General features: G+C 36.2%; 1 pseudogene; it reads right to left on the reverse strand.

Moving 5' to 3' along the window:
• Window positions 1-12,065: 12,065 nt before the first annotated feature.
• Window positions 12,066-18,001, reverse strand: LOC149493225 (uncharacterized; annotated as a pseudogene).
• Window positions 18,002-18,270: the final 269 nt, after the last annotated feature.

Below are 18,270 nucleotides of genomic sequence, written 5' to 3' on the forward strand. Positions count from 1 at the left end.
TCAATATTTTCAATCCATATTCCTGAACATATATCTATCTACTAATTTTTACTTTAATAATAAAAAATCACATTATATTTTTTTTTACTATTGATATAAATTTATAATATTTTGTAATAACATAATAAAAAAATTTCATTTAAGAATCTATATATATATATATATATATACTTTCTCAATTTTACTCTTTTTTTTTTTTTTACTTTTTTTTAATCGTGCATAGCACGGGGATGCTGCTAGTAATGATTATTTTTGGCTGTGTCCATAAGGTTTACAAAAAATAATGTAATTCATTTTTATTTTTACTAGCTATTTTACCTCGGCATATATTTATAATTCGTAATTAAATAAATCAATAGGGGGCGGGGGTGGGGAATAAATAGTAACGCAAAGCATAAAGGATTGGAGCAACAACTAATAATGAATATTTTTAAAATCACATTGTGTTGATTTTAATCGACTCGCCCAATTGTCCAACCAAATAGTATCCACACGAATACATCTATATATACTATATATAAATAAATATGGGAATATGGGGAATAATGAGATTTTCCATATCGTTCTTAATGAAATTTAGAAGATTCTAAAATAGCCTTAGTCGTAACTAATTCAAAAATTACATTTTATACCAATAAGTGTTTGGATGAGTGGTTTAGCATTCTTCTCTCTTAAGTGAGATCGAGGGTTCGATAATCATGAATAGAGCAAATACTAGAGCACTTTATCCTTTTTTAGGCCAAACTGGTGCAAGCAGGATTTAGTTCGAGCCTAGTGGGCTCGAAATACTTGTAGTTAAGATGAAAAAAAGAAAAATTACATTTTATTATTTAATTGAATATAATTTCTAAAAATTATTTTTTAAATAAATGTATATAGATAATTAAAAAGAAAAAAGTATACTCTTTCTTTTTAATATGATTGTAGGGAAAATTAAGGATTTATTTGGCGAGGATAAAACGTTTCTTTTATGTAATCCTTTTATTAATTCATTAACTTATTTATTTTAAATTTGTGACGCGAAACCCTATGGAAATTTATTCCAAGAACTCTATGACAAAATTTGAAAGAGATCCAAATCAAACTAAACTCCCCTCTATGGCACCCAAAGCTTAAAGAAGCAAGAACACCAATAATAGAGAAAAGAATAAGATAAACGCCACAAGTGAATTGATAAGTTTACCTTGATTCTTGATGCAATTAGAAGAATGCAATCTCACACTCTCTCTAAAGCAAGGAACACGCCTAAGCATGAAGTTGAAGAATTTCTATTTCATTGAATAATTGTTGTAGAATACAATATAACAAGCTATTTATACTAATTCTAAGAGGTCCTGATCCTTAAAGGATTTAGAATAGTTAGTCTAAATCAGCTAAGGATTAGGATTTAGCAAATCTAAACCAACTAAGGATAAGACTAGCAAATCTAAACAACTTAAGGATTTGGTTAACTAATCCAAATCAACTAAAGATTGACTAAATCTAAACAAATCAAGGAAAATAACCAAGGGTGGTCGAATTATAGGAGGCCCAACCCATTAACATTGTTAAAACTCAAAATAAACTAACTAATCTAGCTAGAGGTAGAGGCGGGCACGGCCTGGGGCGTGCCAATACGCACGGGCGTGCTTCAAGGTAAGTGTTTCCTCGCGAGAGTCAGAGGCGGGCACGGTCTGGGGCGCGCTAATTGGCACGGGGGTGCTTCAAGGTAAGTATCTCCTCGCGAGAGTCAGAGACTTGCATGGCTTGGGCCGTGCCACCTTGCACGGGCGTGCTAACCTAGCACGGTCTGGGCGTGCCATATGCTGGAAATTCAGGTTCCAACTCAACATGGGCTTCCATTAATGTGAGAAACTTAGGTGTTCCTTCAAGTTCTTCATAGCACTTATTGAAAGCAAGGTTATGGAGCTCTTGTGTAACTTGTTCTTGAATGTATAAGGACATGGTTGCTCCATATTTCTTTGCACAGCTCCTTGTAATTAGTCCACTAGGAAGTACTAATGGATTACCATTGTTGTGCTCCTTGTTCCCTTGAGCTCCATAGGTGATTGGTGATAGTGGATCCGTATCAATTTGTAACTTAAAAAAAATAGAGAAACAAAATTAGATCAGTCTGAGTTCCAGCTCTTTCTTTTGTCTCCGCAAGACTAGCTGTTGTTGAGCCTAGCATTATTTGCTTTGTAATTTTCATTCATTGACTTGGCTATAATCTTTTTTTTTTTTTTTGTCTATCAACATCAAATTTCATTAAATTACAACATTTTCAGCTAAAGAAATGGTTGATTTTTAAAATTGAAATTGATAATTTTTTTTAAATATAATTTATTTCTTGTTATATGTTAGGTTTCGAAAAGAGTTCTATCTTTAATAACAATTTTTTATGTTTTATTTTTTATTTTCTTTTTCATTACTGAATTAATTTGTAACTACTATTATCTTAATTTTGTAAGAGATTTATATCTCTCTTGCAATAAATAGATGGCCTCTTGATGATTAAATATTTTTAATTTTCTTAATGTTTTTCCTATTATATTCTAAATCTGTTTGACTTAAAAAAATAGTGCTTGTAAAATTGAAAGAAAATAGAACTAATATATTTATGTTTTGGGTCATTTTTTGGGTTTCAAGAATTTATATGCATTTACATACATTCCTTTCTCTAATGCACTTGATAAGTAAGACTGTCATTATAACCGAAATAATTATCATTATAAATTCAGATTATCTGCTCATTTTTTTTCTTTACCCAGCAATAAAAAATAATTTATTATTATTTTTCATTATAATTGTATATAGATATTGATTTGGAGTTGAAGACAAGAGGTTGGAGATTGAGTGATGAGTTGATTTTCTTTTCTTTTTGGGCACTTATTAAGGTTTTAAGTATCTAGTTTATAAATTAGGAATTGAAAGATTAGGTCTATGGATTGGGTTGAATTTTATTTTGAAACCACTTTATTATAAAAAAATAAAATTAAGTACATAAAAAGTAACATTACAAATAGCCTGTACGACAAAGTCAAAACAATTCAAGCAATTGTATTTATTTTAATATAAACAAAAACTTATGCTTTAATCAATATATATATATATATATATATATATAAAGCATTTTTTTCTCAAGAAGTTAACATGTGACACTTCTTAAATGAATGCTCTTCTCTTACTTTTGCCACATAAGATTCTTGGTGATGATACATGAGATTATAATGCCACATATGACTCTTTAATTTTGATAGTGTCACATAGAATTTAATTGTTAGTTATATTGTTATATAAATATTGATATTAGTTATCATTCAATTATCATAATTAATACATTTTAGTAAATAATTATAATAAATATAATATTGTAACCTATCTTTCTCAATTAAAATTACAAAATATTGGTCTTAATTGTCATTCAATTATCATATTAATATGTATTAAATTATTAAATTATTATAATATTATAATCTATTTTTAAATAAAAATTATCATAATTTTGATGTTGCATATCATATTAATATATAACTTATCTTTTAAATTAATATTATTATAATATTGACATTGAATATCATTATAATCAATTATAGTTATCATTTATTATTACGAATGAAAACGGAAATTTTATATTTAAAAGAATGATAGAGGAGGTTAATGGTGAAAATATTTATTAATAGTTTTATTAATACTGAATATTTAAATGTTTCAATATTTATTTATCTTAAATTCGCAATATATAGTTTTTTTTATTAGTTTTAATAATAATAAATTGAATTGTCATTAATTGCTTATACTAGATGATACAGAATCGATACCACTCAACCATAAAGCTCAAGGAAGCATGGGGAGCACCTAAGTTTCTCACATTAATGAAAGCACAAGTTGAGATGGAATCTGAAATTCCAACCATGGCACGCCCTAGACAATGCAAGGTTAGCACGCCCCAGGCCGTGCAAGCCTCTACCTCTCACAGGGAAACACTTGATTTGAAGCGCGCTCGTGCTAACTAGCACGCCCCAGACCGTGCAAGCCTCTACCTCTCGCGAAGGAAGCTTTACACTGAAGCACGCCCATGCCAACTAGCACGCCCCAGACCGTGCACTCTTCTGCCTCTCGCGAAGGAAGCTTTACATTGAAGCACGGCCGTGCGCCTTGGCACTCCCCAGACCATGCCCGCCTCTGCCTCTTGAAATTTTAGTTAGTTTGTTTTGAGTTTTTGCAATGTTAATGGGTTGGGCCTCCTATAATTCGACCACCCTTGATTATTTAGCCTTATTTTGTTTAGATTTAGTCAACCTTTAGTTGATTTGGATTAGATATCTAAATCCTTAAGTTGTTAAGATTTTTAGTTAGTTTAGAATTGCTAATCCTTATCCTTAGCTGATTTAGACTAACTAATCTAAATCCTTAAGGGATCTGGACCTCTTAGATTAGTATAAATAGCTTGTTATATTGTAATTATTCATTCAATCAATTAATCAAAAAGAGAGTTTTCTTCTTTCATGCTTAGGGGTGTTCATGCTTTGGAGAGAGTGTGAGATTGCATTCCTCTTATTGCATCAAGAATCAAGGTAAACTTATCAATTCTTTGTGGCGTTTATCTTATTCTTTTACTCTATTATTGGTGTTCTTGCTTCTTTAAGCTTTGGGTGCCATAGAGGGGAGTTTAATTTGATCTTTGATCTCTTCCAAAACTTGTCATAGAGTTCATGGAATTTATTTCCATAGGGTTCCGCGTCACTAGACTATAAATAGAAAGAGCTCTTCGAGGTTTGGTAAGATAAATTTTTTTATATAATGTCAATAATTCTTATACAATTTCTTTTCGACATTGATATATATTTTTTTCTCTTTTAATTTCTATTACTCTATCAAATTAGGAAAAATTTGATAAATCATAAGAGAAAGCGGTTTTTTATATGAAATTATCATTAAGAATGATATTGAAACGACCTGAAAATTTAATTTCGTAGAATTTTCAATTAAAAACTAAATTTTTATTCCAATCAATGAAATTCAGAGGAAAATTTTTTATTATTGCTAAACCAGACCTATAAACCAGTTTGAATTTTCCGAAAACAAAGCGAAAAACCCGTAAACCAAGTAAAAACCGAGTTAAATCACTGAGTTGGACCAAATTGATTCGAATCGAATCGAAATAGTCTATAAGCCTAGATTTTTCTTTCCTCCTCTTCTTCTTTTTTTCTTCTTTCTAGGTTTAGCGACAGGCCTATCGCCGACCTCCTCCTCTCCCTCTTTCTCTTATTTTTTCAGTCACCGGAGATGAGTGTGACAGAGTTCTTTGCGCTGCCATCTCTCTGCCGTCGCGCCTCAGCTCCTCTCTCCCTTTGTTTCTATTCGAGTGAATTGCAGCAGCACCACCAGCCTCCAGCCACTGCTCAACGTCGAGTCCTCTGCTCGCTCGCGACTCCGGTGAGAGCTACAACGTAGGTGAGCTATAGTCTCTTTTCGATGATCAACGATGACATTAACGGTGGCACTTGGCTCTTGTCAAGCCCGCTCTGATCGAATAGAAGGTTGATCTCAAGCAACTAATGCCAAAAACGGACTCATGATAAAAAACCTAGCCAGATGGTGTGAAGAGCGCTCGATTCTGAGCAGCCACGATTTTTTGGCCACATAGACGGCGGCAGTCCGACGACCTACCGGTGAGTCTCCAATAAGGCCCCAAGAGGCAGAATCATCTCCTCCTAATGCGGATCGTGGAATCGTCGTCCGATTTTTGATTGGTACGCTCTAAGACCTATTTCCTCATTTTTGGTATTAATTTCAAATTTAAAACTATTAGATGATTAAGTTATTTTGACTAAATAGTTAATCGAATATAATTCTTATTAGGGAATCACGATAGACATTTAATTGTTTAGCTACTATTAATGTGAAAATTAACTTGATGGTTATTGCTGTGAATCATGGTATTGGAGGAAAAACTAGGTGCTAAGTTACTGTTAAGCAAAAGTTTTAGGAGAAGTATTTAAATTAATATGCAATTGAAGCTATGAGTTGAATTCTTATATAGTAATGATTAGATTAATGTATTTCTTACAAGCTTCATAGGGAGATTGTAATTTTCTTATTATGACAACGACTATTTTGTTTGCTTTTATGAGTTGACAGTATAAAGGTTTAAAAGCAAGATTGTAAATTTAGTTTTTAGTAGGGTTGTGAGTTAGTTAATGTGAAAGTATAAAAATTTAATCAAGAAATCTAGACTTTTGGATAGGGCAGCAGTTCACTTGATAAATTATTTTATTTTATTATAATAGGAAGTGATGTCTTATATCAAATTATTGATAAGAAATGGTTAGGATAGCATATAATTTACGAGTTTTAAACAAAGAACTCTGATTTTCTTAGATATGGCAGCAAACAATCATCTAGTTTTCTATATTTCTCTATAGTGAGATAGAATATGAAGTTGCATATCTATTACTCCATGGAATTGAACAAGTTACATGGAAATGGATAAGTCCCGATTATAAACATGAGAGATCTTGAAATGGTAGCAACCAAATTGCTTATTGTTTTTATGAGTTTTGGAAATATTAAGATGAGGACTAATGTCGAATACTTGTATCTTGGTGGGAAATGGATAATTAAGCATGTTTAGAATAGTTTTTAGCCTAATAATTGAGATGTTTGCTGAATTGGCAGTAGTTAGCTAGACCAAATTCCATAAATTTGGGAAAAGTAGAGCTTGCCTAATGTTATGAATTTAATCTTCAGTTGGTAATCAATTTAATAAGGATTATAATGATAAATTTTAATATAGAGAATGTGAGTAAGTTTTCATTGAGTGTTATTAACTAAGGAATATAAAGCTATGACTTGATATAAACCCTGGATAATAATTTAGCAAAAAGGCTTATGAACAGTTTAGTTATTGTATAATTTTGATATTTGGAAATTTCAAATGACTTACATGTTAAAAGTTGTGAATTGGTTACTTAGAGGATGTATTTTATTGACTTGTAATTTAATTTAAGCATTGGTTCTTAGTGAATAGGCTAGAATTTCAAAGAATGTCTAAGTGTGTTATTTATATCTTAAGTAAGAATGATTGATAATACTTGGTACCAGGTTTGGAAGTTACTTTAAGTTGTAAATTATGTGATTACTTTGGGTGGAGGAAGGGAATTAAATTTATTTGATTTCTCGATAGATGGGCTGTGTGTTTTGATTGAATATGACGCATAACCTTATGGAAATTAATTCCAAGAACTCTATGACAAGATTTGGAATAAATTAAAGATCCAACTAAACTCCCCTCTATGGCAACCAAAGCTTAAAGAAGTAAGAACGCCAATAATAGAGTAAAGAATAAGATAAATGCCACAAATAAATTGATAAGTTTACCTTGATTCTTGATGCAATTAGAGGAATGTAATCTCACAATCACTCTAATCAATGGAACACGCCTAAGCATGAACAAAATCTGTAGATTTCTTATTTCAATGAATTGTGTTTTGTTTAACAACATAACAAGCTATTTATACTAAATCTAAGAGGTCCTGATCCTTAAAGGATTTAGAATAATTAATCTAAATCAGCTAAGGATAAGGATTTAGCTAATCTAAAATAATTAAGGGTAAGACTAACAAATCTTAACAACTTAAGGATAAGGATTAACTAATCCAAATCAACTAAAGACTAGCTAAATCTAAACAAATCAAGGATAAAATCCAAGGGGGGGGGGTCGAATTAGACTAACTGATCTCGCTAGAGGCAGACTTTAGCACGGCCTGGGCGTGCCAATATGCACGGCCGTGCTTCATGGTGATTGTTTCCTCTAGCAAGTCAGACTTTGGCACGGCCTGGGCGTGCCATTTGGCATGGGCGTGCTTCATGTTGCTTGATTTTCCTCTGCAAGTCAGACTCTAGCATGGCCCGGGCGTGCTATCTTGCACGGGCGTGCTAACCTAGCATGGTCTGGGCATGCCATATGCTGGAATTTTAGATTCCATCTCAACATGTGCTTCCATCAATGTGAGAAACTTAGGTGTGCCTTTAAGTTCTTCATAGCACTTGTTGAAAGCAAGGTCATGGAGCTCTTGTCTAACTTGTTCTTAAATGTATAGGGACATGGTTGCTCCATATTTCTTTGCACGGCTCCTTGTAATTGGTCCATTAGGAAGTACTAATGGATTGCCATTGTTGTGCTTCTTGTTCCCTTGAGCTCCATAGATGATTGATGATGGTGGATCCGTATCATCCCCCCCTTCTTTAAAAAGATTTGTCCTCAAATCTGCATCCATGTCAAAGGGAGACAAATCACTAATATTGAAAGTGGCAGAAACACCATACTCACCTGGCAAGTCTATCTTGTAGGCATTGTCATAGATGCGCTCCAAGACTTGAAATGGACCTTCTCCTCGTGCATCAAGCTTAGTCTTCCTTTGGTTGGGAAATCTTTCCTTGTGAAAATGTACCCAAACCCAATCATCTAGTATAAACACTAGCTTCTTCCTGGCCTTGTTTGCTCTATCAGCATATTGCTTATTCCTCTTTTCTATATTGGCTCTAGCTGACACGGAACCCTATGGAAATTTATTCCAAGAACTCTATGACAAGATTTGGAAGAGATCCAAGATCAAACTAAACTCTCCTCTATGGCACCCAAAGCTTAAAAAAGCAAGAACACCAATAATAGAGAAAAAGAATAAGATAAACGCCACAAGTGAATTGATAAGTTTACCTTGATTCTTGATGCAATTAGAAGAATGCAATCTCACACTCTCTCTAAAGCAAGGAACACGCCTGAGCATGAAGTTGAAGAAATTCTATTTCATTGAATAATTGTTGAATGAATGTGTACAATATAATAAGCTATTTATACTAATTCTAAAAGGTCCAGATCCTTAAAGGATTTAGAATAGTTAGTCTAAATCAGCTAAGGATAAGGATTTAGCAAATCTAAACCAACTAAGGATATGACTAACAAATCTTAACAACTTAACGATTCGGATAACTAATCCAAATCAACTAAAGATTGACTAAATCTAAACAAAATAAGGAAAAATAACCAAGGGTGGCCGAATTATAGGAGGCCCAACCCATTAACATTATTAAAACTCAAATTAAACTAACTAATCTTACTAGAGGCAGAGGCTAGCACGGCCTGGGGCGTGCCAATACGCACGGGCGTGCTTCAAGGTAAGTGCTTCCTCGCGAGAGTCAGACGCGGGCACGGTCTTGGGCGTGCTATTTGGCACGAGTGTGCTTCATGTTACTTGGTTTTCCTCTGCAAGTCAGACGCGGGCACGGCCTGGGGCGTGCCACCTTGCACGAGCGTGCTAACATAGCATGGTCTGGGCATGTCATAGGCTAGAAATTCAGGTTCCAACTCAACATGTGCTTCCATTAATGTGAGCAACTTAGGTGTTCTCCATGCTTCTTTGAGCTCTATGGTTGAGTGGTAGCAAATCCGTATCACTTGACGCGGAACCCCATGGAAATAAATTCCATGAACTCTATGACAAGTTTTGGAAGAGATCCAAGATCAAATTAAACTCCCCTCTATGGCACCCAAAGCTTAAAGAAGCAAGAACACCAATAATAGAGTAAAAGAATAAGATAAACGCCACAAAAGAATTGAGAAGTTTACCTTGATTCTTGATGCAATTAGAAGAATGCAATCTCACACCCTCTAAAGCAAGAACACGCCTAAGCATGAAAGAAGAAAATTCTCTTTTTGATTAATTGATTGAATTTAAATAATTACAATATAGCACGCTATTTATACTAATTCTAAGGGGTCCAGATCCTTAAAGGATTTAGATTAGTTAGTCTAAATCAGCTAAGGATAAGGATTTAGCAAATCTAAACCAACTAAGGGGTTGACTAACAAATCTTAACAACTTAAGGATTTGGATATCTAATCCAAATCAACTAAAGATTGACTAAATCTAAACAAAATAAGGCTAAAATAATCAAGGGTGGCCGAATTATAGGAGGCCCAACCCATTAACAAAGCAAAAACTTAAAATAAACTAACTAATATTTCAAGAGGCAGAGGCGGGCACAGTCTGGGGCGTGCCAAGCCACACGGGTGTGCTTTAAATCAAAAGTGTCCTCGCGAGAGGCAGAGGCTTGCACGGTCTGGGGCGTGCTAGTGGCACAGGCGTGCTTCAAATCAAGTGTTGTCTCGCGAGAGGCAGAGGCTTGCATGGTCTGGGGCGTACTAGTTGGCATGGGCGTGCTTCAAATCAAATGTTTCCTCGCGAGAGGCAGAAGCTTGCACGGCCTGGGGCGTGCCACCTTGCACGGGCGTGCTATCATCGCACGGTTTGGGGCGTACCATGGCTGGAATTTCAGATTCCATCTCAACATGTGCTTCCATCAATGTGATAAACTTAGGAGTCCCTTCAAGTTCTTCATAGCACTTGTTGAAAGCAAGGTCATGGAGCTCTTGTGTGACTTGTTCTTGAATGTATAAGGACATGGTTGCTCCATACTTTTTTGCACGGCTCCTTGTAATTGGTCCACTAGGAAGTACTAATGGATTGCCATTGTTGTAGTCCTTGTTCCCTTGATCTCCATAGGTGGTTGGTGATAGTGGATCCGTATCATCACTAACCTTCTCATGTAAAGACTTCACCAACTCTGCCTTTTGAGCTCCATCTAAATTAGAAAGTTCATTTAAAGGTAAAGGAACAAGATCTAACACAGTTAGCGGGTTAAAGCCATAAACAAGTTCAAATGGACTAAAACCTAAAGTAGAATGTATGCTACGATTATATGCAAACTCAATGAATGGCAAACAATCTTCCCAAGTTTTTAAGTTTTTACCCACAATGGCACGAAGCAAGGTTCCTAAAGTTCTATTCATAACCTCTGTTTGTCCATCTGTTTGTGGATGACAAGTGGTAGAATAAAGTAATTTAGTACCAAGCTTACCCCCCAAAACTCTCCAAAGTGCGAAAGGAACTTTGCATCCCTATCAGAGACTATAGTTCGTGGTACCCCATGTAACCTTACCACTTCTCTAAAGAATAGATAAGCAACATTATTGGTACCATCAGTTTTATGACAAGGAATGAAATGAGCCATCTTGCTAAACTTATCAACAACAACAAATATACTGTCCCTACCATGAGTAGTCCTAGGTAAACCAAGTACAAAGTCCATAGATATATCAGTCCAAGGTGAATTAGGAACAGGTAAAGGCATGTATAATCCATGAGGCATAGACTTAGATTTGGCCTGTTTGCAAGCAATACAAGAATTACAAAATGTTCATTCAGCATATCATAAGTCTTATGTACCCCAAAGTGTCCCATCAATCCCCCACAATGAGATTCAAGCACAAGCAAATCACGCATAGAACATTTAGGCACACAAAGTTTGCTGCCCTTAAACAAATATCTATCATGTCTATAGAATTCATCAAATGCTCCAGGCTCACATGCCACATATACATTGCCAAAATCAGAATCTGTCACATATAAGTCCTTAATATACTCAAATCCAAGCAACTTAGAACTAAGAGTAGTGATTAGAGCATACCTCCTTGACAATGCATCAGCAACAACATTATCCTTTCCATGCTTGTATTTAATCACATATGGAAATTGTTCAATAAATTCAACCCATTTACTGACGCGGAACCGGATCGAATCAAAGGAATGAGATGTAAGTTCGCCTCTATGGCACCCCTCGTTTATAAGGAAACGAAAACACCAATAATCGAGATTAATCGCTCTATGGCACCCCACGTTTATAAGGAAACGGTAACACCAATAATCGAGCAAAGAACAAGATAAACGCCACAAACGAGTTGATAAGTTTACCTTAAATTCTTGATGCAATTAGAGGAAGCAATCTCTCACTATCACTCTAAGCAAAGGAGAACAAGCAAAGCTTGAACAAATGAAGTTTATCAATATCTCAAAGTTATTGCTTACAATGAAGATGAGAATATTTATACTAAAACCTAAACATATTAGGTTACAAAGATAACAAATAAAGCATATAACATAAAACAACTGTAGCAACAGTAGCAACGTCAAAGCAACTGTAGCAAAGTCAAAGCAATTGGCACGGGCACTGTAGCAGGCATGCTTTCCTCCATTTAAAGAGTTTCACATGCCACCAACAACATTAGAAGCCTAGGAATGCCTTCAAGTTCCTCACAACACTTATTAAATGCCCCATCATGATGCTCTTGTGTGATTTGGACTTGAATATAAGAACATGGCTATCCCATATCTCTTTGCATGACTTCTTGTAATTACCCCTTTAGGAAGCACCAATGGTTCTCCCATGTTATTCTCCATATTCCCTTGAGCTCCATGGTTCAGTGTTGGCGAATCCGTATCATTCCCCCTTTCCTCGAAAAGATTTGTCCTCAAATCTGCATTCATGTTAAAAAGGAAACAAATCATTAACAATGGAGGATGTGGCAACACCATTCCCACTTGGCGAGTCCATCTTATAGGCTCTATTATTGATGCGCTTCAAGGCTTGAAATGGACCATCTCCACATGCAGCAAACTTAGACTTCCGTTGGTTGGGAAACCTCTCCTTCCGAAAGTGTACCCAAACCCAATCTCCAGGTTTAAACAGTAGCCTCTTCTTTCTCTTGATCACACGGTCAACATACTGTTTGTTTCTCCGTTCTATGTCTGTATTAGCTTTAGCCTTAGAGTGCATCTGACGCGGAACCCAATGAAAATAAATTTCATGAACTCAATGACAAGTTTTGGAATAGATCAAAGATCTAGAATAAATTCCCCTCTATGGCACCCAAAGCTTAAAGAAGCAAGAACACCAATAATAGAGTAAAAGAATAAGATAAACGCCACAAAGAATTGATAAGTTTACCTTGATTCTTGATGCAATTAGAAGAATGCAATCTCACACTCTCTAAAAACATGAACACGCCTAAGCATGAAGAAATAGTCTTTAATTCATTAATTGTTGATTCTTGAAAATTACAAAATAACAAGCTATTTATACTAATCTAAGAGGTCCAGATCCTTAGAGGATTTAGAGTTAGCTAAGGAGTAGGATTTAGCAAATCTAAACCAACTAAGGAGTTGACTAACAAAATCATAACAACTTAAGGATTTGGATATCTATTCCAAATCTACTAAAGATTGACTAAATCTAAACAAAATAAGGCTAATTAATCAAGGGTGGCCAAAATATTGGAGGCCTAACCCATTAACAAAGCAAAAAAACACAAAATAAGCTAACTAGCTTCCTTCGCGAGCGCGAGCTTCACATACGCGAGCGCGACCACACCTCGCGAGCGCGATTCTACTGTGCGCGAGCGCGAGAAGCGCAAAGGAGAGGCAGAGAGTTAGGCAGCGCAAGTCGCGAGCGCGATTCCAACATGCGCGAGCGCGAGCGACACTTCGCGAGTGCGAACCTTCACTGCGCGAGCGCGAGAAGCGCAAAGGAGAGGCAGTGAGTTAGGCAGCGCAAATCGCGAGCGCAATTCCAACATGCGCGAGCGCGAGCGACACTTTGCGAGCGCGAACCTTCACTGCACGAGCGCGAGAAGCGCAAAGGAGAGGCAGTGAGTTAGGCAGCGCAAATCGTGAGCGCGATTCCAACATGCGCGAGCGCGAGCGACACTCGCGAGCGCGAACCTTCACTGCGCGAGCGTGAGAAGCGCAAAGGAGATGCAGTGAGCTTGCATGGCCTGGGGTGTGCCACCTTGCATGGGCGTGCTATCCAAACATGGTTCCCACTCAACTTGTGCTTCTATTAATGTGAGAAACTTAGGTGTTCCTTCAAGTTCTTCATAGCACTTGTTGAAAGCAAGGTCATGGAGCTCTTGTGTGATTTGTTCTTGAATATATAAGGACATGGTTGCTCCATACTTCTTTGCACGGCTCCTTGTAATTGGTCCATTAGGAAGTGCTAATGGATTGCCATTGTTGTGGTCCTTGTTTCCTTGAGCTCCATAGGTGGTTGGTGGTAGTGGATTCGTATCATCCCCCCCTTCTTTAAAAAGATTTGTCCTCAAATCTGCATCCATGTCAAAGGGAGACAAATCACTAATATTAAAAGTTGCAGAAACATTATACTCACCTGGTAAGTCTATTTTGTAGGCATTGTCATTGATGCGTTCTAAGACTTGGAATGGCCCATCTCCACGTGCATCTAGCTTATTCTTCCTTTGGTTGGGAAATCTTTCCTTGCGAAAGTGTACCCAAACCCAATCACCTGGCATAAGTACTAACTTCTTCCTGCCCTTGTTGGCTTGATTAGCATATTGCTTGTTCCTCTTTTCTATGTTGGCTCTAGCCTTCTCATGTAAAGACTTCACCAATTCTGCCTTTTTCTCACCATCTAGATTAGAAAGTTCATTCAAAGGTAAAGGAACAAGATCTAATACAGTTAGTGGATTAAAGCCATAAACAAGTTCAAATGGGCTAAAACCTGAGGTAGAATGTATGCTACGATTATATGCAAACTCAATGAATGGCAAACAATCTTCCCAAGTTTTCAAGTTCTTACCCACAATAGCACGAAGCAATGTTCCTAAAGTTCTATTCACAACTTCAGTTTGTCCATCTGTTTGTGGATGACAAGTTGTAGAATAAAGTAATTTAGTTCCAAGTTTACCCCACAAAACCCTCCAAAAGTGTGAAAGAAACTTTGCATCCCTATCAGAAACTATTGTTCTTGGTACCCCATGCAATCTTACCACTTCTTTAAAGAATAATTCAACAACATTATTGGCATCATCAGTTTTATGACAAGGAATAAAATGAGCCATCTTGCTAAATCTATCAACAACAACAAATATGCTATCTTTACCACGTTTAGTCCTAGGTAATCCAAGTACAAAGTCCATAGATATATCAATCCAAGGAGAACTAGGAACAGGTAAAGGCATGTATAATCCATGAGGCATAGACTTAGATTTGGCCTGTTTACAAGTAATACAAGAGTTACAAACCCTCTCTACATCTTTAATCATATGAGGCCAATAGAAGTGTTCATTCAACATATCATAAGTCTTATGTACCCCAAAGTGTCCCATCAATCCCCCACTATGAGATTCAATCACAAGCAATTCACGCATAGAACATTTAGGCACACAAAGTTTGTTGTTCTTAAACAAATATCCATCATGTCTATAGAACTTATCAAATGCTCCATGCTCACATGCTACATATATGTTGCCAAAATCAGAATCATTCACATACAAGTCTTTAACATACTCAAATCCAAGCAATTTAGAGCTAAGAGCAGTAATTAGAGTATATCTTCTTGATAATGCATCAGCAACAACATTGTCTTTTCCATGCTTGTATTTAATCACATATGGAAATTGTTCAATAAATTCAACCCACTTACCATGTCTTTTATTGAGCTTACCTTGACCCTTCAAGTGTTTTAGGGCCTCATGGTCAGTATGGATGACAAACTCTTTAGGTAATAAGTAGTGTTGCCAAACATGTAAAGTTCTTACCAAGGCATAAAGCTCTTTGTCATAGGTTGAATAGTTGAGTTGTGCTCCATTCAACTTCTCACTAAAGTAGGCAATTGGCTTCTTTTCTTGCATTAGGACAGCCCCAATTCCCACTCCAGAAGCATCACACTCAATCTCAAAAGTATTATCAAAATTAGGCAAAGAAAGTATAGGTGTAGAAGTTAACTTCCCTTTTAGTGTTTCGAATGCCCTTTGTTGTTCTTCTCCCCACTTAAATCCAACTTCCTTTTTGATAATTTCTGTTAGTGGTGCTGCAATTGAAGAGAAATCTTTAACAAACCTTCTATAGAAGCTTGCCAACCCATGAAAACTCCTAACTTCAGAAACCGATTTGGGAGTTGGCCATTCTTTGATAGCTTTCACTTTCTCCTCATCTACTTCAATACCCTGTGCACTCACAATAAAACCAAGAAATACAAGTCTATCTATACAAAATGTGCATTTGTTAAGTTTAGCATACAACTTTTCTGTCCTCAAAGTTTGTAACACTATCCTAACATGCTCAATATGATCATTAAGAGACTTGCTATAGATGAGTATATCATCAAAGTATACAACCACAAACTTTCCTAAGAAGGCACGCAATACATGGTTCATAAGCCTCATAAAAGTACTAGGTGCATTAGATAGTCCAAAAGGCATAACTAACCATTCATACAAACCATACTTAGTTTTAAAAGCAGTTTTCCATTCATCACCTGGTTGCATTCTAATTTGATGGTAACCACTCATTAAATCAATTTTAGTAAAGTAAGTTGCCCCATGCAATTCATCTAACATATCATCAAGTCTAGGGATAGGGTGTCTATACTTTACTGTGATTTTGTTGATTGCTCTACAATCAACACACATGCGCCATGTTCCATCCTTTTTAGGTACTAGAAGCACGGGAACGGCACACGGGCTCATACTTTCTCTCACCAAACCTTTCTCCATAAGTTCATCCACTTGCCTTTGCAACTCCTTTGTTTCCATTGGATTGCTTCTATAGGCAGGCCTATTTGGAATGGTGGATCCAGGAATGAAGTCAATTTGATGTTCTATTCCTCTTAAAGGTGGTAAACCACTTGGTAATTCACTAGGAAAGACATCATCAAATTCCTGCAACATAGAAACAAACATAGAAGGCAAATTGTCAAGGTTAGTGTTAGATTCAGTAAACAAAACTTCCTTGTACCTAAGAAGCAATATGGGCTTCTCTAAGGCAATGGCACACTTAACCTCTCTAGTTCTTGCATAAAAAGTCTGTTTCTTTTTCTCCTCTCTTTGTTTTTCACTCACAATTGGGCCATTAATTTGTTTTGTTATTTTTGTGGCCTCTTTTCCCTCATCCTTACTTTTTTCTCTCTTTTGTTCTCTCAATCTCAGATTCTCACTCTCTTTTTTTCTCAAGGCTGAAACCTCCCTCTCTCTCTCAATTATCTTTCTTTGGTCTTCATAAACCTCTTGAGGTGATAAAGGTACAAGAACCACCTTTTTCCCTTTATGAATCAAAGAATATCGATTGTGGAATCCATCATGAAGTGCTCTTCTATCATATTGCCATGGTCTTCCCAACAATAGATGTCCAGCTTGCATAGGTACTATATCACACAAAATCTCATCTTCATACCATCCAATAGAAAATGGCACAAGTACCTGTTTAGTTACTTTCACCTCCCCACAATCATTTAACCATTGCAACCTATAAGGCTTAGGATGCTTGAGACAAGTTAAGTTCAGTTTGTTTACCATGTTTACACTAGCAACATTAGTGCAACTACCCCCATCAACAATAAGAGTACACACTTTTCCACTAATCAAACATCTAGTGTGAAATATATTCTCACGTTGCTCAAGGCTTTCTTCTTTTACATGCATGTTCAAAGCACGTCTAGCAACCAAAGCTTCTCCATGTTCAGGAAGTATTAAATTTTCTGAATCATCATTATCATCATCTAAATTAGGCATATCATCATAATCACTACATTCAGATTCAGAACTAATATTCCCATCATCTTTAGCAATCATAACTCTTTTATTAGGACATTGAGATGCATAATGCCCTTTCCCCAAACATTTAAAGCATTTAATTTCTCTAGAAGGGATTGTAGAGTTAGAAGTACCTTTGTTGCTTTTAAATGGAGTTTGGACAGTTTCTTTACCCTTTGAAGTTGAATCTGTCCTTTGAGAATTTGAACCTCTAAATTCCTTCTTCTCACCTTCTTTAGACCATTTAGATCCCCATGTGTTGTTGGAATACTTGTTGGTGTTGGATCTCCCCTTTTTCTGTCTTTCAAGTTTCATGGCCATATCTACCATCTCCTCTAAGCTTTCATACCTATACATCTCTAAAGCATCAGCAATGTCTTTATTGAGACCCCCTAGGAAACGTGACATGGTGATTTGCTCCTCCTCTTCAATCTTGGCTCTTGCCATGCAAATCTCCATCTCCTTGTAGTATTCTTCAACACTCCTTCCTCCTTGCATCATTCTAGCTAATTTGTTATGTAAATCCCTAAAGTAATGAGTAGGGACAAATTTTTAGTGCATTAGCTCTTTCATGATCTCCCATGGTGGTACGGGTCGTAATCCTTTCCTTCTTCTTTTCAACAGCAATTGTTCCCACCAAAACATGGCATAACCTTTGAATTCAACAGCAGCAAGATGGGATTTCTTTTCTTGAGAATAGCTATGGCATTCAAAGATTTGTTCTACCTTTCTCTCCCATTCAAGGAATTCTTCAGCATTATTGTTGCCTTTGAATTCTGGAATCCTCATCTTAATTGATCCCAAGTCCCCATCAAGTTTATTAGGATTGGTCTCTTCACTCT

This window comes from Jatropha curcas, chromosome 10, assembly GCF_041381405.1.
Source record: "Jatropha curcas cultivar XTBG-Jc1 chromosome 10, XTBG_Jcur_1.0, whole genome shotgun sequence".
Classification (NCBI taxonomy): domain Eukaryota; kingdom Viridiplantae; phylum Streptophyta; class Magnoliopsida; order Malpighiales; family Euphorbiaceae; genus Jatropha; species Jatropha curcas.